Here is a 22,551-nt window from a genome sequence, read left to right as displayed (position 1 = left end):
AATAATGTTCACCCAAAATATGATGACATTGTCATGTTTTCTCTTCATATATTTTTGATGTAAGGGCTTGTGACATGAAATCCTACCTCAATTCAATTTCACAACGTTCTTAACTACAAATGTAAAAAAAAAACAATCTAAAGCTAGCTACTGAAAATCAACGGGTTTTACTTTGAAGTCACATTTCCAAACTCCGTAAGTAATTGAGACATACACTCAGTCCATTGCGGTATTAAACCACACCTGCAACCGTAAACTACGTGGGGACTCTGACCAATGAAAATGTCCATTTATGACGTCATCAAGGGGGAAAGAAATTGCGGGGGAGACTCGTGAAACGAGGTAAAGATTCGCGAATCCAAAGAACAAAGAGACCGCTTTCACTACAGGGTAATGTGTGATTTCATGGCAACGGAGACAACGTAGTTCACTCGAGTAGTTCGGTTTGAAACAGTTTACGGTGTGTTTCTGTGTTATCTGTGCGAGTATTGAGGATAATTTGAATCTGATTGAGGACAGAGGTAATTATTTTGGTGTTGGAGCAGTTTTGATTGATTTTAATTTGGGGGTAATAATTGTGTATGAAATGAGTTAAAAATATAATCAGTTGAGTAACCTAAGTGTTAAATCTTGTTGTATCTGTGGAAGATACGAAACTAGACTCAACTGTAGTCGAGACTGTTAATTCTGTGCTACTAACGGCAAAAAACGTTGATAAATTAACTTGTGTGTTCGGTTTCATAATAACTTAACTTTCACTAATAGTAAATTTCTCAGTTTATGAATCTGGTACATCAGTTGTACCACTCCATAATGTGTTTGCTCATTCCTTGCTTTGCTGTATACGATCCACGCACGGGCGGCTAGTCTATGTGGACGGGCAAATGCAAGGTTAAAAGAAGCCGCCAACCTCTTAAAAAAGTTCAATGTCAAACCCCCATGTAAATTTTAAAGAATCTTTTTTTATATTTTTTTGTTTTTTTGTTTGTTTATTATTACGTTTTTGTGAGGGAATAGTCTAAAATGGTGTTGTAACCTCTACAAACCTTTGTTAGATAGCATCAATAATTAATAGCCAAATTACAAATGGAATCCGAGTCCAATCATGGACTCAAACCAGCACACAACACATTTGCAGAACCCTAACCACTTGGCTGCCCAAAAAATAACTTTCGTATTCTGACATGATAAATCAGACTGTCAAGGACGCTACACAATGATGTAATCTCTTTGACAATCGGATGGGAGGAGATTTGGGAGGATTGTGTGTCAGTTTCTGGGAATCGTGTTGCAGAACACGGGAGGTGTGGCACTTCCAAATGTCTTTCCGATGCTGCCTTCCAAGATTATTCCGCCCCAGGCGTCGCCTCCCGCATACTAAGTGCGCAAACCTTCCCAAAGTGGTTATTGCGGAAACAATGGAAATAAATGTTTTAAGTGAGGTACGTGGTGTACCTGAGGTGGATATCGGAAATAGGATTTCAGTGTTGCCCTGTGTGAAATACAACAATTCCTTACAGTCGTGAGACATAATACTGTACGATTATTAGGGAAATCGAATAATTTTTAGTGCGTGTTCAATATCAGTAATTGCGTACAGAAACTCGCCGATTTACTTGTGTAAGTACAATATAGGTGTTAAGATTAACATTAAGTACCGCTTGAAGTATGTGTTGAAGAAGAATAATGGGTATAGGCCTACTAAACCCCTTCCGATTTTACCGGGTTATTGTAAAAAAAATTGTGTGAAATTAAATAAACTGGTCGATATTGTGGAAAGAAGAGAGAATTAATATAATTCTATGGGACACACAGTAGAATTGTTCAGAAACGATTTTACGAATGTTAGCGTAAATTAGTATAAAGCTTATATCGTTGTAGATTAACAATTCAACGAATGATACAACTTTCCGAAAAGTGTAGGGAAATGCAATGTTAGAATATATGTCATGGTTTATTATCGGATTGCCTTTTTAAGTCAAAGCCTCAGAATCAACCGATTTTTAAAAGCAAGTTGGGTCACTCTTACATCCGATATATCAGCCTTTGAGATTAAAATGTCTAAAAATCTCCATGGGACGAAACATAAAAATAAATACAACTTGAGCCACACAGTATCAATTTCTCCCAGGCAGCAACGTTGAGGAAAGATTGCGTGAAACCTGTAGGAAAACCGGCGCACTTTTTGTATTGTTTAGTTTTGCAGCGTGTCGGCGTTATTGTATTAATTACACGTAATTACTGTGACCAGCTTGTTAGACTCCCAGCCTCTCACTATCTCATCGCTTTGCAATATTCATACGCAAGTCTGCATCTCAGTCGAGTGTTGTGCGTGGGTGACAACAGATGCTGGGATACACACGGGAACATCTCATGAGTTGGAGGCGACTCGGAATGGTAATATCACTAAATTTGTTGTAGCTGAATTTGCTTGATATTGTTAAGTCTTTAACTTGTTTTTGGTGTGTTTCATATCGATGGAAGTTTTTGTACTCATGTGAATATCAGTACACGAGTATTAGAACAGAAACAGAAGTGGGCCATACCCTAAACATAAACAGTATAATGTCACTTACCCAAAAAGTAAACAGTATTTAACATTACTTAAATGGAACTGTCAACAAACTTCTAAATCAGCTGTTGCGGCTATTTGACATTCGGACAGTGACGTCATTTTGTTTATGTGTATGATCCATACCGTTTCTGTTCTAATATTCGTGGCCATGATCTAGACCAGGATCAATTCCACATTGCCTAGTAATGTGTTGTTCTTGCCAAAGGCCAGAAGTTTGACAAGGAAGTTTGAGAGGAGTTTTCTCATTGTTTTGGATATTTATATCTCCTTCTGATTAACAACGAAAGTTAAGTTATTGATTTAAATTAAAATAGAATTTAATGTGAAACACATGTTTATTATTAGCGACATGTTTGTGTTGTGAATCAATTTAGTTGAGACCTTAATACATAAAGATGGATCTTAATACATAGTGAGGTGGAGGATGCACACGTTTCAAACGAAAAGTATCGATTTATAACCCTCATTTTGAATCGGAAATCCATATCTAAGAAATACTGTTTCACAATGTAGCGTTACTGTGTTGGTTGTGCCATTGGAACTGAAATGTCTTCCGGATGACTCTACAGTCTTTGATTCATTGCTATACTGCTCTAAGAATAAAGGTCGTTCGGAAGGCAAGAATTGCCTTTGGCAGTCAATTTGTCTTCACGGGAGTCTTCGTACCAGTGGGTGGTACTTTGATTATGTTGCTTATAAAGATCATAGAAGGCTTTGTTTTATCTAGGCCACCCTTGAAAAAACATCGTAGACCCACATGGATTGTTTAACGAATAAAACAGTCAAAGACATCGATTGAAAAGCAATTTGGGCAAAATTGAATAATTACAATTGCTTCAGCTCTGCAGCGTTTTACTGGGAAGTGACAAAAAACTTGACAATTCTGGTGGTCTCATGACTCGGTATCAGCTGAAAACTATTTCTGCGTTTCCTGGGTGGAAGTTGCTTCGGCTGCTGTGATCTTTACTCCCCGGTAGGCCATGGTCCGTGGCTTCGCCGGAGATGGACGATGTCACGTTCAAGGGTCGCTGACTATGGCCTTGAACTTGGCCGTCGCCTTGTCTAGAGTCTAAAGCACTTGTGGGAATTGAGGCTTCTTGATAATTTATTGCAAGAAATCAGAGGCGTGGTGTTATTTAAATTTAAAGATTAAGTGCAATTATGCAATTGAGTGCAAAGTGCTATATTTGGAATGTCCAATTGGAAAGATTTCATGTGAAGATCAATCTTTTACAACCAGGATAAAACTTATTCAACATATTTGCACGTTAATCTTACCATTTACCTCTTTTATTCCATCCCCGTAATATTTGTAGGATATCAATTACAACCAAAACCTCTGCGAATGCCTTTACAATAAGATCATTGCCCCATTTTCCAGAAATTCACATCTTAGAAATATATTCTTGCCAGATACACCGTTCGTCTCCTGACATTGCTTTAGCAGGAACCTGGCATTTCCAATGACCATTCTTACTACAACCTTTCAATTTCTTTTCAGCGACATTCAATATCCTCTGGCTAATGCCAGTGTTTCGCAGTGTTGGGCAAATCGTGGTGGCGTGGCGGTAATACCACGGTGCTGTCATTGGTGTTTACGGTGTGAGGTAATGGCACAGTCGGAGTGAAGAAAAGAATGAGGTGACCGACACAGTGAGGAATGTTCCTTAGCTCTCCGTTTGTGATCTGTTTGCGTTCCGATCGTGTGTTTTTTTTTACACTGCGAGTCGTCATTTCATAGTCTTTAAGGAAACTAGAAGTTCATTTAATACACATTGGTATTGGTGTATTTATTTATTTAAAACTTTTATATCCTTTTTTGTTCTACTAAAGTCTATGTCTTTGCTTAAAACTAAATAAATCAACGATATAATTAGCAGTTTTCGGTATAATGCGAACCTCATATTAGATAAGTGATCTCTTGAGATAATCGTAGCTGAACCTGCGAAAGATAATTTCAGTACGTACTAACCAGTAATCTAAATGTTACAGTAATCGTGAAGGCCGTCTGGCAAACTCCATTGCCAGGAGTGCGATTCCTCTGTTGGTGCTCAGCCGAAAATACAAAATAAGAAGCTGGCCTTATACTTAACACTTACAAGAAAAATTTGTTGCGATAGTAAGGATTTATGGGTATTTAAGTGTTCATTTCAGTAACCGCTATTCATGTAAATCCCAGGTTGGTATTAGCCTCACAAGTCAAAAAGTATAATGGTGGTGGTTCAGCTGATGCAGCAATGACACAATATAGTTAACAACTAGAACGCTTACAAGTTATTTGAGAAACAATGTTTTTAGCGTTATTCTCGAAGAAAACCCCAACCAAACAAGATTTTGGGTGTGGACTGAGTGACTTTGTACGTCAAGAGGTCAATGTTGCGTTACTATAGATATCCCAAGAACAAAACAACCTGCGCAGAAACGAAAAGATCACGTGGTTCGCGCAGGTAGGTGTGGCGTAGCATTCAAACCTGCGCGGCTCGAAACGGCCCATGGTTCTTTTGTTTCTGGTATTACTATAGATCAAAGACAAAAGAGGACTAAGCGTAATGCTTACAACCTAAGCACGAAAAGTAAAGTACAGTCCCGGCCACGTAAAGAGAGAAAATGTCCAGGTAGACCCGGTCAGGCCTAATCCGCCGTTGTCAAAACATAGCTATTGTTTTGAAACCGAGGGGGCGCGCTACCCCATCCCAGCGGTCATTGCTACCTCAGCGGTCATTGCCTGCTGCTTCTCAACATCGACTAGCCAATCAACGAAGCGACGTAGAATTGCGATTCAAATTTTGTGATATTCGTCTTCACTTTGTGAATAAAATTACCTGTCACTAAACTATAGGCGATCACCCGTTCGATTTATAGAATTTGTACTGGCCCGAGTTATTTCTAAGAATTAAAGGGAGATAGTAGCAATGACCGCTGGGATGGGGTAGCGCGCCCCCTCGGTTTCAAAACAATAGCTATGTTTTGACAACGGCGGATTAGGCCTGACCGGGTCTACCTGGACATTTTCTCTCTTTACATGGCCGGGACTGTACTTAATAGAAATCCTCAAAGGAAACGCAAGTGAGCAGAATCTCTTTGTGGACCTACGACGTCAGGTCCAGGTTCTGCAACTGGAGCAAAGACACAATGGAGGAGACCAGCGGAATGTGGTGAAAGTGACACTTGTATAACACGCACCATTCAGTCTCGCAGAGGCGACGTGATGGCGGTTAGTTGACATACGATAATCCGCATCACGTCGTTCAGGGCTTCCTGGAGATAGCAGATGTTTTACAAGGGTAATACTCATCACGTACTGGAACGTTGGGCTGATGGCTACCAGATGACACCTGCATCACGTCGTTTTGGCCTACTTGGTAATGACAGGTAGTTGAAATAATTATAATTTGCCTCCTACTGGGTCCTCCGGTTGTAGATACGATCCTGAAGTTTAGATACGATAGTCTGCCTTCCTGACGTCTCTATGGAGATCATGACCAGTTGAGATACGATATTCTTCATCATATCCTAACGCATCTTCCTGAAGATTATTACAATTTGAGATTCGATAATCTTCAACATATCCTACCGCATCTTCCTGGAGATGATGACCAGTTGAGATAAGACAATCTTCATCATATCCTACCGCATCTTCCTGGAGTTGATGGCCAGTTGAGATACGATAATCTTCATCATATCCTACTGCATCTTTCTGGATATTATTACCATTTGAGATTCGATAATCTTCATCATATCCTATTACCGCATCTTCCTGGAGATGATGGCCAGTTGAGATAAGACAATCTTCATCATATCCTACCGCATCTTCCTGGAGTTGATGGCCAGTTGAGATACGATAATCTTCATCATATCCTACTGCATCTTTCTGGATATTATTACCATTTGAGATACGATAATCTTCATCATATCCTATTACCGCATCTTCCTGGAGATGATTACCAGTTGAGATAAGACAATCTTCATCATATCCTACCGCATCTTCCTGGAGATGATGGTCAGTTGAGATACGATAATCTCCATCATATCCTACTGTGTCTTCCTGGATATGATGCCTACCAGTAGAGATACGTTATTCTCAAAAATATCCTACCGTATCTTCCTGGAGATGATGGCCAGTTGAGATACGATAATCTTCATCACGTCCTTCTGTGTCTTCCTGGATATGATGACGACCAATTGAGATACGATAATCTTCAACATATCCTACCGCATCTTCCTGGAGATGATGACCAGTTGAGATACAATAATCTTCATCGTATCCTACCGTATCTTCCTGAAGATGATGACCACTTGAGATACGATAATCTTCATCACATCCTACTCTGTGTCCCTGTATACGATGACCTTTTGAGATACGATATCCTATATGAGATTCTCCATCATATCCTACTGGTTTTCCTGGTGGTGGCGACCAGTTGAGATACGATTGATAATGATGAAGACACCCATTCGCTCCTTGCTTGTAATGATTGATGGTTGACATCTAAATTATGCCTTACTAAGTAGTTTTGTTTTGTCCTTGATGATAGGGATGTAATATTTGCGGTCATTAATGTTTAATTTAGAAGTAACAAATGCATATTCGTTACTTGTAAAAATCTTACTCTTTGTGATTGAGGATTGTAATGCTAAAAATTTCATTTGTCCTTAACAATGAGATATAAATAATACATCAAATTTACTTCTATAAAATCGTAACCATTCGTTGTTTGATGACCAAGACGAAAAAAAGATTTATTGAGCGTAGAAGATCACATATTGATTCATCCAAAACCCATTAAGGTTTGTTCCAATGCGATTAAAAAACGTATTGTCATCTTCTAACTCAATTTCATTGATTAGTAACAGCAAGTATTCAATTTCACCGAATGCAATCTGAAAGTAGATATAACCTAAGTTGTTTAATACTTGTATATCATTATAATAAACTCAGGTACTTTGTGTATAAACGACCAAACAGTAACACCACTCCCAGAAATGTAGGTGTCGAGTTTATATAGCGCAGTTTGTCAACATAAGTCCTGTAGAGAAACCCAAGCAGTTTGTCATCTCGGGAAAATTGTCCTCTCGGTCTTGCTTTCCCCACAATTTAACCCATCTCGGTAATTTGGGCTACAACGGCAGTTCTTTTCTGACACTGGAAAAACATTGAGTTTTTCGTCGAGTTGCTAGATTTCATCTTCGCGTGGTTTAGTGAAGCTGACATTTTTGAAGTATGTAATTACCATCTATAATTGCCATGATTGTGAATGTTAAAACAGGTGATGTATTAATACTATTGTGCATGTGTTATTGAACATTTTTTTATTATTGTAAGTTGTATACATACTCAATTTTCAAGTTTAATTTGTATCAGTAATGGACATAATATACTACTTTATTGCAAATTATAAAGAAAAACTAGGAATTACTTAATTAATCGTGCAGTTTGTAATAAATTGGGCATTCTTTACCAACGTCCATAAAGTCAGAACGTGTAAAATTCCTAAATGATTATTTGTGCGGTATTTTATTACCTTGAATTGTGAGCTGTAGCCTAATAATGAGTGCAAAAAGATCTTTGCCGTTTTCCCCCAGACATATATATTTATTCCAAAACACCAAACAACCTAACATCTAACCTCAACAGAGTGCAAACAAATCATCTGATCATAAAATTAAGTGATTATAAATGGGTCAAGAATCCGTGGAACAATCTTAGTAGTTCACTCAAAAGTAAAAAAATAAACTTCACAGAGTCTCTTGTTAATGATTTTTTTAAATCCCTTAAACATGATACACCCGATGCTGTGATAGTACAAATCACTCGAGGATCGCCTTTTCTATGTTATCATGTAGTTGAACGTTTTGCTTTGGAGGTTTTTTCTACTCTAGAAAAAGTAGTGTATATTCTGTAGTTATTCCAAATACTATCTCCGTGTCGAGCAAACCTCCGAACGATCTCGACCAAGGATCTCCTTGCATACCGTTACCGATGATTCTCGGTGGAGCAAAACCGAAAACCGCAACTCCATGGAATAATCGACCATCCGAGATGACACGGACTGTTATCCTGTGGTCGCTAGATTGGCTTGTTCGATTGAGGGGAAATAGATTCCTGTGGGGTTTGAGGTTATGAAACTGAGTAGGCCTACTGACTGACTAACCGTGATGAGTGTCGGCACAGTTTGTGGAGTGTAATTTTGAAGTTTTTTGTACCGGACATGTAGCTTAGTGGGGCCACCGATGGCTTGCCAAAGTTATTCATACCTTAACGGAACCTATGTATTTAGATCAACGTTCAGGGTAAAAAACGAGACTGTGTCTGCTAATCTTTTTTGGAATTCGTTTTCAAGAATCCATGTGTACAAGTTTTAATGTTTGTCCTCTTGGCTATATGCCTGTGCTATTTTACTCATTCAATCCATGTAACTGGAACGGGTCAATTAGTTGTCAATTTTTACTGTTCCCGTTGACGATATAACTGATATAAGGTTACACGAGATCATTTTTTGGTCCTTCGCGCAGGATTGCTGGATAAGGATGTTTGTTTTATCGGACCAGAACTGAATCATGTGCATTCCAGATTAATATTAGGCTATTTGTGGGTCTTTCCAAACGGTGGTGACTACAGTTGTAAGATGCTACCACTGAAGAATCGTATGAAGATACTCCACTCGATTAGATTTCTTCACATTGATACAGTTAAATTTTGAAAATTCCAAGCAGATGAAGAGTGTTTGATGAGTGTTGGACACTGCTGTTGTTTTTCTTCCAAGAAAAAATCCGCTTCGTCAAATCAAGAAACAAGCCTTAAGATAAATTCCAGAAACTACAGACTACATAAAATCAACCAGTCGTCGCCATACAGTCGCAATCCGATCTGTACTTCCTGCGGTCGTATCAGTATTAGTTACCGGTTGCAAGGTCGTACAAAAAGACAAAGTCTCGTGTGACTGTGGGAAGGTAAGAAGTGCAGGCTCGTCGACCTTGACTCTACTGGCTTGTGAGAATGCTGAATGCTGAAATGCTGAAGAATCCACTGCTGCTGTTTCCCACATCTCTTTGATGGCAGTTTTTGCTGTAAAGCTCATTCACATCGCCAAGATTTATGTCTTTAGACAGATCCGTGGACGGTGTGTGAATAGCAATGCTTGACCATTCAAGTCTGTTCAGGTTTTGACCCTCGTCTTGTTTTTGTAGCATGGCTTGATTTTAAATTTATCGTTAGTGAACGAACTGCCCACCACCATGATGGGTGGTGGTGGGACAGTGAAATACTGTTACTGTTAAAACTATATTCAGTATATACCAAATTTTCTACCAATCCACACTAAGAGAACATTCTTCTTTACACTGTTGCATATGCACCATTAAGTATTGAGAAAAAAACTAGACATTTCTCAGTAGCAGATTCTGAAAGCGGCTCTTTCAAATACGTTTTATCCATGTAAATCAAAAGTTTGCTAAAACCGGTTCAATAGCGATGTTTACTCTAGGATCCAAAACTCAATGGTTTGATGCATATCAGATGTGTCAAGGACTTTCGACAGTGCCAGTGAACTTCTCGCCCTTGCAATTTGAATCCTGTTTTGACGTCTGCTTCGTTTTGGAAACGGAGTGTATCGAGGTTGACTAAATCTTTCATTTTAAGGGTGGATTTTACAATTTGTGTTCAACCTTTATCGATAATGCCAGAAGACAAGCTATTGTTTATATATTTAGGCAGTTTTGTTTGATTTGGATAATTTTTAAATAGGTTAATTAACAAAAAACACCTACATAATCAGGACTAATCTCACACTTAAACTTCCTTCAGTTGGCCCATACAAGGATGATTAAATCTAAAAATAGAGTATGGTTTATCCATGTTAATATAAGTAACTACGGACAGTTCACATAAAAGAATGTTCTCTTAGTTTTTCAGCCATGTTTCTAAACAATGTCTTTTTAGTCATGTCGCATTTGTTCTTTGTTAACTCCATGGTCCTGCAACCTGTATCAGTAGCCTGAATAGTGAATAGTCAAGGACGGGAGGACAATAGCTGCGTGAAAACACCAGATAATGACAAGCATTCCGGCAGCGACGAAAGTTGCCTGAGGAAAGTTCACTGCCGGCCCACTGCTCAGGAAATTAATTTCCTCTAATCTTTCCCCTTTATTAACTTTGGAAGCCTTTTCATCCGAACTTTTTATTAGTTTAATTTACGATTCGCTCCGAAGTAAACGTGAGGGGAACTTCGAGGTTGAAGTTGAAAGTTACTCGCATGTTAAGTTTTGTAAAGCCAATGTTGTGGGGGAAACAATTTTCTTTTCTTGTCTTTGGTTGTGCAGTGAATCTTGGTTTGTGTAACTTAATCGATTTTAGAATGTTTTAATCAATTGGCAATGCAATTTCGAATGCTTAGGCATTTATACCTGATCTACGGAAATAAGTAGATTGTATTTCCAGTCCCCAATAGAAATTTTAAAACTATACGTGACCATTATGTTTGTTGTCAAAATATGTTTTTTATAATCAATCAGGTAGTTTCGACAATTAAATAAAATAATTAGGAGTTAACTAAAATCAACTCGCTTGTCCAATAAAAAAGTAACAACCACGAATACTAGAACGGTCACGGTATGGATCATAAACATAAAAAATGATGTTACTGGCTCGAAATTAAACATTTCAACATTGCTTACTAAACCATTATGAATTATGTTATAAGAGTCGGGCCAGTTATGACATTTGTTTATGCTCATAATCCATACCGGTTTGTGTTCTAATATTCGTAAAAATTAAATATTAATTTCTTCGCCTCAATTGATAACGTTAATGTAAAAGCAATTTGCATCTCGTTTGTAAAATATCCTCTCTATTAGCATTTTACGAGTTTAAACTATTGTACTTTAATCATCACAGTTTCAGATTGGGAATGAAGACCGATGTGATTGTGACTGAACGATAAGCGTATGTGAAGTGTAGTGCAATTTTACAACTCACGATATAATCAATCTTATTCAACCTTGAACTTCAGCTTCCACCATCCTTGTACCCAGATTTGTCACTCCTCCAGTGCCCAGAGTCCTCGGTCTCCAGATGTATCGCCACCGCCAGCCACCTGTCGTCGGAGGGCGGAGAGCGGTGGGCGGTCGTGCGAGACAAATCCAATATATTCCTCGACAACACCTGTGAACCCCGTGGGAACTTGGAGGTCCAAGGTCGTCTCAAGGTCGATTGGGGGTCGTTCACCTTCTTTCCGTTGGAAGATGTCACGAGCTGGAGATTCGAGATTACGGATCGATTCAAGTGTGGTTGTAAGATTTGTTTGTGTATGGGAAGTTCTGTACGATGTCCCTAATTTAGGTGGCTAAGTGGTTTCAGTGCTCGCCTTAAATCTGAAGGCAGCTAGTTCTATCCCAAAAGTCATCGTTCTGAGGTAAATTTCAGAAGTTATGACAAACCATTTATTACTGACGTGCATAAAAAGGGGGTCTGTAATGATGGAAGGCCCTTTGTATGAGTATCCAAGTAGTTACATCGCTAGCAAAATCATATGATTGCTAGTTCAGTCCTAAACTGGGCCAATTTTGGATCTAGATGCCATTCGTCTTTTTCAATTAATGGTAATGTAGTAAAAAAAGTTGACGTTCAGTAATAAAATAAAACACTACTAGTGTACATGTTGCTCGAATTCGAGCAATTACAAAGTATTACAGGAGTTATTTCAGATTGAATAACAGTCATATTTACAATGAGTTTAAAAGAGTCAACTCAAATATTACCGTTGTGTAACTCAGACCCTGTTTATCTTCGTTATTGATCAACCTAAAGCATTTCGGCTGGTTTTCTCCTTTTCAAAATGCCTCGCTGTACAGGCAACACAGGTCATTAATAGAGGGCCAATTGAGAACGAAAAGTCGTTTTGGGGTAGTGTAAGGGCGCATTTGTAACCAAATAGTTGAAGTTGTCCAGGTTCAGGTTCAGACTGTGATGAGTTAAGCCTATTACGCGCCACTGTTCTGTAGCTGCGGTCGTTATCACGATTGCGCCTCCTGTCTATGTTTCGTTGTCGTCGCGTCGGAGACATTTAAAAGAAAGAAACAACAAATAATAAACAAATTATAGCTACACAAAACAACGATAAATGCACAAATTTAAGTTACAATCATGCTAACACAATCCATCATAGCGACACAAAACAACGATAAATGCACAAATTTAGGTTACAACCATACTAACACGATCCGTCTTAGGGGTTATGTTTACACAAACTCAAATAGTAAATAAATGTACTCAATGTGTTTAATTGAATTGAAAAGTAAATAACAGCAATAAAATTATACAGCTGATCAAAATGTAAACAATTATGTTCTTCATAAGGATAACATGGGAACTTTCAAAGCCACTGGGGCAGAGCCCAAGGGACTTTTTCAAAAATGTAAGGTCAGTTTGCAAATCTACGCGACACGCTCTTTCCAATGAGACGTCAATGGATAAAATCGGTTAAGAAATGGCGGAGGAGTTCAACCGACAAACTTTCGTGTAGCGTATTAATTATATAGATCTGGTGGTCTATTTTGCTAGTCAGTAGTGTCAAATACTGCGAAGACATGTTTTTCTGTACGTTAAAATAACATGTTCACTTAGTACTAGACTACGTTTTTGTCCTTTCTACTCAAATAATGATTTTTATCAGTGGACTAGTTGTGGACATCAGCCACGTGGTCGAACCAATATTAATTTTTAGACTTCTTTAGTTTTTATTGCGAGGTTAACAGTAATTTTTGTCCAAACTTTTATCAGTTTAAAATCAGTTTTTTGTACATTGGTGTTTATTACAGTTTTAGGTTTTCCATACAAATTTTAACTCGAATCTTTTTGCAGGTATGTACTTCAAGTATCGAAACGAAACTGTCTTCTTGTATGGTCAAGCAGAAAGGGTAAGGTACCATAATGATAAATCATGTAGTGTATTTTAAAACTCTACTAAGAATCTTGTTAGCACCGTATTAATATTACGTATTGAATTATTATTGATTACTAGGAGAAACCCGTCGAAATCGGCGGTTAGGGGCCTCTTCGTTTATATATGGGCGTGCGGCTTCATTGGCAACAAATAATGCAAATAAATTACATAGCTAAGTGGCATTTCCAAAAGGAAAGAATACTGTAAATTGGCTGTTACGTAAATATTAATGTTAAAATGCATTGTTAATCAACGTTATTTATAAAGGATGATGTGGTCTAGTTTAAAAGGAATATGACCTTTCTGTCATTACAGTAGCTGATCAAATAGTATTTACTCATTGGGCCATTTTTTACAGCCAAAATGTCGTGTTATTTTAAAAAATGCTACCAACCCAGTGGAACCCAGTGGGCCACGGTCCGTAATATAGGCCACTGCAAATAATTTGTCAAAGATAGGTACCGGTACCATTCTAGGCAAGGTTTCTTTCTGTGTTCGGATGTTATTAGACACGATAAGAGCTCATCAATTTTTAAATCAGTAAATAAAATTGCAAATACTGTACTTCTTTTAGACAATTCAATAGCTCCCAATAAACGTGTGTTGTTTAAAATACAATTTAAGAATTAACAGCTGTTAAATTCAAAAGTATTATCCACATGATGAAAATGTAAACAAATTTGTGGAGGAATCTTTAAAGGCTTCTGTGGCAGAGCCCTAACGGGATTCACCTCGTGTTTCTTTTGGTAACTCATCTAGAGACCAAGACATTTCTTTGGACACCTCTACCAAGTTTCTACGCCCAGTCGTTCTCTCAAATTAGTGGAGACAAAGTTTCCAATTAAATATTTAGATTTCCCCATGTTAATCTTATGGGAGAAAATCCAACTTTGATGGAAGATCCTGCCCAAACTAATAACAATTTCAAAAAATTAAAAAGACTTTGCAAAACTACAGATCAGGGCCATTCGTTTGACACTTTAATTATCAAAATCGGCCCAAAAATGAGGGAGGAGTTCTGTTTACAAAAATCGGCTTAGCGTATTATATATATATATATAGATAGATAGATAGATGAATGAATGGTTGATTTAGTTTTACTTAATCAATGATTTTAAGTTAACACACAACAAGTATGAGTTAAGGAGTTGTTTGTTTCTTAAACTTTTCCTTAAATCTTAAAGGATCTCTGTGGCTTGGACATAATTCATTTAAAAGTTACTACTTCTTTGAAAACTAAGTTATCTGAAAAGTGTGCAGATAAGATAAGCATAATACTTAACATCAAGAGATTGCATGACAACCACTTGACCGGTATTTGACTACTTAACAGTGAAAACAGCTGTTGGTTGTTTTATTCTGGTTGTCTGGGTAACATTGTTTGGTAAAAATACTGCAATACATACTTTGTTCTGTTTGGCTTGAGCTCTATTATAATGAAGAGTAAAACACACACTGAAAATGTACTCTAAAACAAGAGAAATATATTCGGTTGACATCAGTGCACTTAAACGCAGCCAACATGCAACAATCAACAGGCACATCTACAATTAAGTCTTGCAGCATCCAAATGCAATGGTAACTTGGTAGTAATACACATGGTAGCATTACTACCATGTTACCATTGACTTTTACGACACATTTACCATGTTGAGATAATTACAGTTCAGTGCATTGATCCAATCACCCAGACTCGTTCCAAGTTCTGACTCGATTCCGTTGCACAATCCATATCTAAAATCATGTCACGCATATCATTGGTCTTGTTCCGAATCTGGTTGTGAGTTTGCTTATGGAAACTTCTCTTGGAACGGTTCCAGGCAGTAACTGTTTGTTGCTACATCGCACGGTTGTTGGTTGTTTGGTTGTTTATTCTGTCCTGCGGCAGGATGTGAGCAATTCTGTGATATAGATCCTGCATCCACGATTTTACTTGGCATACCGATGTTGCTGGGAGTACAACGGCATGTGAATCTACATCAGTGTTTTGTGTGGATTTTTAGTAGCAGATTTAACTTCGTTTTAACTATCAAATATTTTCTTGGGTTATAGGTGTCTTGATCAGGAACAAAGAATAATTTTACCCAAAGCTTTAAGCTTAGTTTTGTAACGTTGTTGATTAAATTTTCATCCTGACACGTCGCAAAACTTTGGTTTACTACTGATATGTTTTGTTTTTTGAGTCTGGAACATTTTTCATTCTATAGTTCAACATGACGTAGTTTTAATGCCAGGTGGTCTTTTAAAAAGTCATAGCTCTTCTAGAGTTTAAGTTGGTATACAAGATATTTTGATACAAATAGAATCCAACTGTGTCGGAAGAGTAATTCACAGGCAAAAGTCTCGAACGATTGGAAGCAAGGCGATATAAAAATGAGCAAATTGGTGGTAATTTTTAGAACTTAGACGCAGAGTCCATGTTCAGGAGTACGAGTACAGGACGCCGACGACTCCCTGGAGGAACGATGGTCCTTTGGACTGAAGTACCCAACGTAGAAATCTTAACTGTAGTTTGATACATAATTGAATATTAGTAGTGGGGAACGATCTCCGCAATATCAATTCACACCCTATTATTTATTGTTGTAAACTAAACATGCACAAAAATTAGTCCCACCGATGACGTTTAAGCTAAGAAAGTGGCTTTCAAAAGTTCGCCAGCTCAAAGACAATTTAGTTAAATTGAAATTGGATACGATTGATAGCAACTTCCTCACTTTTGCCCAGTATCATATTCGCCGCTGTGTACGTTTAATGGTATAAGCAGCCTTCATCGATGGTCGGGTCTCGCATACCTCAAAGCACGGATCAGCTGATATGGTTGATATCTGATGTAAGATAATCGACGGTTCTGCTTGGCCTACCACACGCCTTGGTCGAGTTAACGTTATGTTAAGTGGCCCCAAGTGGTGCTTGCGGTCCTCGCCGTCTGAAAATTATGGAACAGTATAAAGAAACTTAAATGTCACAGTGTCAACTTCGTATGTGACAAACACAAGACGTTTAGATCTAGTGTAATTCTTGATCATTTTTGTTTCTTTGTCTCGCAAAAGTAATTCATTTCTACACTTTATTAAAACTGAGAAACCTCATTCTTCTTCATTAGTATTGTTTAATAAAACACCTTTTATGAGGCAAATTTTTCATTGCCTGCCTATTTGTGGACGGATATGTCCCGAAGAAAGTTTTCCTGTGCCCGGAAAAATCTATTCCCAGAAGGTTTTCCTGGGGGTAAAAAACTGGTACTCTATACATTTTCTAGTGGATATACGTTCTAGGATCTCTTTCTCTAGAGAACACATTTGTGAAAGTTTCAAACTTTTCAGAAGCTCTTTAAGTAACAAACACTTAAGGAAGCCTACTGTTGTATTTGGAGTAATGGTTGATGACGGAGAAGAGGAATAGTGGTTCTTCAAAGTCTTCAGAAATATTCTAGAAAGTTTTCAGGTCTGGTACAAAACACATAAAGATCAAGGATTTTGCGTGTGCTTCTGATTACTGTGGCGTAGTTTTATCAAGAAAAAAGATGCCATTGGTGTTTGACAGGATTTGAACCCGGGATTTTTAAGGATAGAGGTCTGGGCTAACCACAAAACCAGCTGTTTTGGGTAATGAAAAACTATCACATTCAATCATATTATAGTAATGCTTGGTACCATAGCCGTCTCTAGTATACTAGAGACTGCTAGAGGTGGCTATGTTGGTACCATTTACCCTTTAATCAGGGGTTAAAGACCAAATAACAACCTAACTTGACTCGGTAAACTGGTAACTAGTGAAGTGGTAACTGGTAACTACTGTGGTAAATGACTAGTGAAGTGTCAATGGTAAATGCGACCAGACATGCCATCTTTAATCACTCTTCTCACCAATTAATAGTTTCTTCTCGCGTTGCTGATGGCAATCACGATCTTTGATTGTCTTCTTTAGTTCAGACGATTATTGTGATGTTTAACTGCTTGCCGCAACTGATTGGCGTGCAAAACTAAATCGTTTATGTAACTTTTTGTAGGTCTTGTGGCTTGTAATTATGTCTTAAACTCTAGAGATCTTGGTAAAGTGCTCGTAATGATGTAAGTTGGGAGTGAATAAAAACAGTTTAGTGACATCAAAAATATTTCTTAAGTTTTTGGACCTAATTGGCGTTTGGCGTAGTTTTGTTTCCTGTGTGTTTGATCCTTTTGCGTAATTCCTATAGGAAATGGCCATGTAAGTCAAACAAAGATAAAAAAATTCGAAGTTCTCTTTGAAAAAGGTCAATGAAGGAAACATATTTATAACCTTAAACTTAAAACTCGAACTCCTTAAAGAAAACTTTTTAAAGTGAAAATTTACTAATTTTTTTAGCTTCTCACCTGCGGCCACTAAAACGTTAAGAAATGCTTGTCCTTGTCAACAAATTCGTTACCATTCTCCTGCATACCCTGCTTCTTCTATTGACATACGCAGTCTGGTTGAATCCTTCATTATTGGGGTTTTTATGCTTGGTCTTCCATGATACCATCTACCTTGTAATACTAATTTCATGTCTTTTATTTGGAAAATATTCAAATCCATCTTTAGAAATTAATGAATCTGGACTACTAGAAAAACAGAAGTGAACCATATCAACAATATAAGGAAAAAGCTGTAATGAATCATCCATATTGATCCCTTCTAGTTCTTAGTCAGAATCATCCAGAAAGAGCGGCAGCAACAAAAGTGAGACCTAGTAACCAAGTCTGGATTTTCAAGGCCAGATTTGTAGATGTAATGACTAACTCTGGAGCTGAATGTAGAACGGAAACCTGTCTACTTGACCACTTCTACATCTGTGGGAAATGATAGCAGATGATAAGAGAGTGCTGTTCATTGTAGGGTTCGATTCGTGATTGGGACTTGTTTTAGCACAAAGGCTAAATGAGTCGGGATTCACTTTCGCAAAGAACAGGTTATACAAGTGTTCACTATCGGATGTTATCGCAAAACAAGACTTCAGATGGAGGCAGTAGGAATAGCGAAAGGGATAGGTGATCGGTGATTAGGTCTTGACACAAAGGATAAATGAATCAGGATTTAATTTTGCAACTAACCTGTTAGACTATACTATATTTATTAACTGGACAATAACGAAAATATTACATCGGGTGAAGAAGGGAGCAGGATTAACAATAGCCTATAGAGACACTTTCTACTGAACATATCGTCAAACAAGAACAAGATATTTGAAGTATTTTCTCCTGTAAAATTATAGGAATGAATGACTTCCGCGTCTCAAAGCTAAGTCTTAGCCGTTTGCGTACCTAGCCCGACCCTACTTACACTGTTTCCAAATATATAATATCTCTTTTCAGCCGTCTTATTTAACGGATTTTTAGTATTGTTATTGTAAAGCTTATGATCTGGTGGAGTGATGAATGGCAACTAAAAAGGTAATTTCTCAGGGCTTCGCCCCCTAGAGTTTGATTTTTAATAATTTCCTTTCAAAGATTTAGATGTTTTGCTGACTAAAATTTCTTTAAAACGGTTTGGATGTGAATTTAAATGTGATCAGATGATCTTTCTGGTGAATGTTAAACCGCAGTCAGGTTATAAACAAGAGACAAAACAGGTTATAAATTTTAGGACTAATTAAAGCAGGTAAATCGATCTTCATGTTGCAGATGTAAAAGCAAAAAATTTAATTAGTTTTAAAATAATAGTTTAAGACGTCTTATAACTGTCTAAAAAAAATATAATCTTTGAACAGATATGAGTATTGCATTTGTTTTGACTTGTAATTGAACTAGGATGAAAAAGCGCAATTCGCACACAGGTTCCATCGTGTACTTGAACAAGTATAAAACTCTGAATCAAATCTTAAACGACTACAAAAACAAAGAATGTCCTGCATCAACCACTCAACCCTTCAGCAAGTTCCAAAGGTCATCTCTTGGCGTGGGTGGAGTGAAAGTCCTCAACAATTACCTCCTGAAGACCCTCACTCCCACCTCCTCATGACTTATTCATTCCATTGTTTGCACCGATGTTATCCCTCAATGATTCTTGTTCGCGTTTAAAGTGATTGTTTTCGCGAGCTTTGTCCCAGTTTATGACCGAGTTGTCCAGTTTATCAGTGGGTGTTGTTGGCGTGTGGGACTTGCGATCTTTATTAATGGTGCGGTGGAATGCGGAATAGCTTTGGTCTTTGTGTGAACGTTTGGTGAGAGATTCCTGAGCCAGTAATTTTTCCCCACCTTCACATCCTAGGACGCCAGTTCTAGCCTGGAACTGTTTTCATTACTACTACTAAATGGGTAAATGGGTTCTAATGGGTTTTAGTACTAGAGTGTTGCGGCATTTTCACATGGATAAAATCAATTGGTGATTGGCGGGATTTGAACCCGGGACCTCAGGCACCAAAGCACCGCGCTCTACCACTAGACTAGCTCGCCGATGAAATCTACTAGCAGTAGCAGATCTGGTAATGGATCAAAAACATTTCTATTATTTTTAGGAAGGGCAGAAAGTGTATAATATTCATGGTTACACTGGACAACTATTTTCAGCTAGCTGTTATTGTAAAATACAAACTGATGCTCTGTGGGTTTTGTTGACTTATTGCATCTCCAAAACATTCGATCTTGAGAAATTTCAGTAGATTTACGACAGTTCTGATCTGAACCTAGTTGTCCTCGATCATTAAATGGCTCTAGTTAAAGAAACAACTGGTGTTAATCAGTAACTAAGATCGAATCTCATTAATCGATTGAACACTTTTCTCCTTCACACAGTCGTCTTAAAACGCTTAAAATGTCTTGGTCTTATCCATATTTCGGAGGATTATCTGTTTCAATATTTGTACTTGAAATTGTATTTCAGGATTAAATCTTCTTTGTTATTATTGAATTTTTATGGGTTCCATTATTAAGGTACTTTCCATCCTTTTTGGCTTGGTAGAAAAATTGTCATGTAGAAATTTACAAACTCGGCCAAAGTAAGTTAGTCTGTACAATAGCCTCCCTTCTGGGGTTGAAGACCGAGCAGGATCACCAGAATTTCAAAAGAACAGTGAAGAGACTGCTCTTGAATGGGGTTTACTACAGCGTCCGGGATTTTTGGCTGGTAGTCATAACTGTTTGTAAATAGTTTTACAAATGTACAAGACCTGGACACGGGACCGATTTTTTTTTTCGTTTTGAGGTCCCTAGAGGCCAAAAACACCATCCGTTCAAATTCATATATATATATATATTTATATATATATATATATATATATATATATATATATATATATATATATAAATAAATCTAAATGTAAATCTAAATGTATATATATGTAAATCTATTATTTAATAAATCTTAGTATGTCTACGGGTGTATTTCCCAATATTCTAAAAAGAGCTGTTTTAAAGCCATTGTACAAAAAAGGCGATAAAACTAATCCCACTAACTACCGTCCTATAGCCTTACTCTCTATCTTATCAAAAATAATAGAAAAGATTGTAAAGGAGCGTTTGATTAACTTCCTGAATAAAATTAATTTCTTTAGTAAAAACCAGTACGGGTTTAGAAGTAAAATGAACACAAGTAATGCTTTGTTAGATTTTATGTCTCAGGTTTACAATGGAATAAATCAAGGTAAATGCTGTGCAGGTATATTCGTCGATGTAATGAAGGCATTCGACACAGTAGATCACTCTATTTTACTGTCTCGAATGTACGAAGCAGGTATTAGAGGGATCCCTCTCAAGTGGTTCAGTTCATATTTATCAGAAAGAAGCCATGTAACTAGAGTAGGTGAATCTGTTAGTGAAATAGGTATTATTAAGCACGGAATTCCACAGGGTTCGGTATTATCTGGACCATTATTTCTTATTTATGTAAATAATCTTTGTGAAGGTGTATTCAATGGCAGACTAGTTGCGTTTACAACAACAAACTTAGTAATGTTACTTTTTTTTAGAGTTGCTTTAGAGTGTAACATTTATTGATGTCGGTGATCCCATCTTTTGAGCTGTTTTTATATGTGTTTTTTCGTAATAGAACATCCCAAACAGGTCTTTGACCTAGGGATGAATTGTTTCATAGTTATAAATAAGTGTGTGAGTTAAATCTTAAATAGTTAATCTAAGTTATTCTTAAATACTCTGTGTAAAAGCTTGTACAAAAATATGAAACAATAAAGATTTTCTGATTCTGATTCTGATATATATATATTTATATATGTGTCCGTTAGCGCGATAACTCGAGCAAAAACGATCCGATTTTGATGAAATTTGGTAAAAACGTGTAAACCTACGTTTATTCGAACGAGTTCGCGAACGAGCATGATCGGACCATGGGAACGGGGGTTTATGGGGGGTTTTATGGGGTAAAAATGGGGTTTTCCCACTTTTGACTCAAAAAACATAAAATTTTGCAATTTCTTTCCAAACTATTTTGTAGAGCTTAAAAAAACAAATAATTTAGTATATTGAAGCGTTATAATGCACCTAATGGTTACGGAGAAAATTCCAAAAAATTGTAAATTTAAAATTCCCATGTTATTCTTATGGAGAATAAGTAAACTGTTGTAGTTTGCTTGTTTATTAACATTTTTTGCCCAAATTTGGAAAATGTTTTTATTTCTTACTAACTATTAACATTTTACATAAAAAACACTTTTACCCTCCCTGTTGCAGCAAACCTAAGTAAGTGTTAAACTGATTCTATTTAAATAGGGAATAAATGTTGATATTTTTAAGGAGACATTTTAGTGTAAATCCAATCAGGCAAATGGAAATTCGCTTAGTCTGCAGGTTTGCTGCGGCGGGGGTATTTTAGTTTATTTTGACATGGCTAACGCTGATTGTATTTGGTTAATTTGGCTAAATAAATGACTTATGACCTATATTTGTAGTACAGTACGTAACTCGAAGATTTATGGTCTTGTATGGCGAATGAATAAAAAACTACGAATTTTCTAGCACGGCCCTCTAATTTTTACTAACGTGGCACAACGGATTGTGTGTTTCCCGCGAAAATCAACACCTACCGCTCGACAAAACGAGTCGACTGCAAATTGTTATTTATTAA

General features: G+C 37.2%; 1 protein-coding gene across 2 annotated transcripts in view; it reads left to right on the top strand.

Moving 5' to 3' along the window:
* The window catches only part of LOC128994969 (uncharacterized), a 115,334-nt gene that overhangs the window by 42,090 nt on the left and 50,693 nt on the right, over positions 1-22,551 (top strand). The window lies entirely within an intron of this gene.

This window comes from Macrosteles quadrilineatus, unplaced genomic scaffold, assembly GCF_028750875.1.
Source record: "Macrosteles quadrilineatus isolate MER2022 unplaced genomic scaffold, UCM_ALF_1.0 Scaffold_5__1_contigs__length_97177068, whole genome shotgun sequence".
In the NCBI taxonomy this organism is placed as follows: domain Eukaryota; kingdom Metazoa; phylum Arthropoda; class Insecta; order Hemiptera; family Cicadellidae; genus Macrosteles; species Macrosteles quadrilineatus.
Note: the sequence above shows the minus strand (reverse complement) of the source record. Positions and strands in the feature narration are given on the sequence as shown.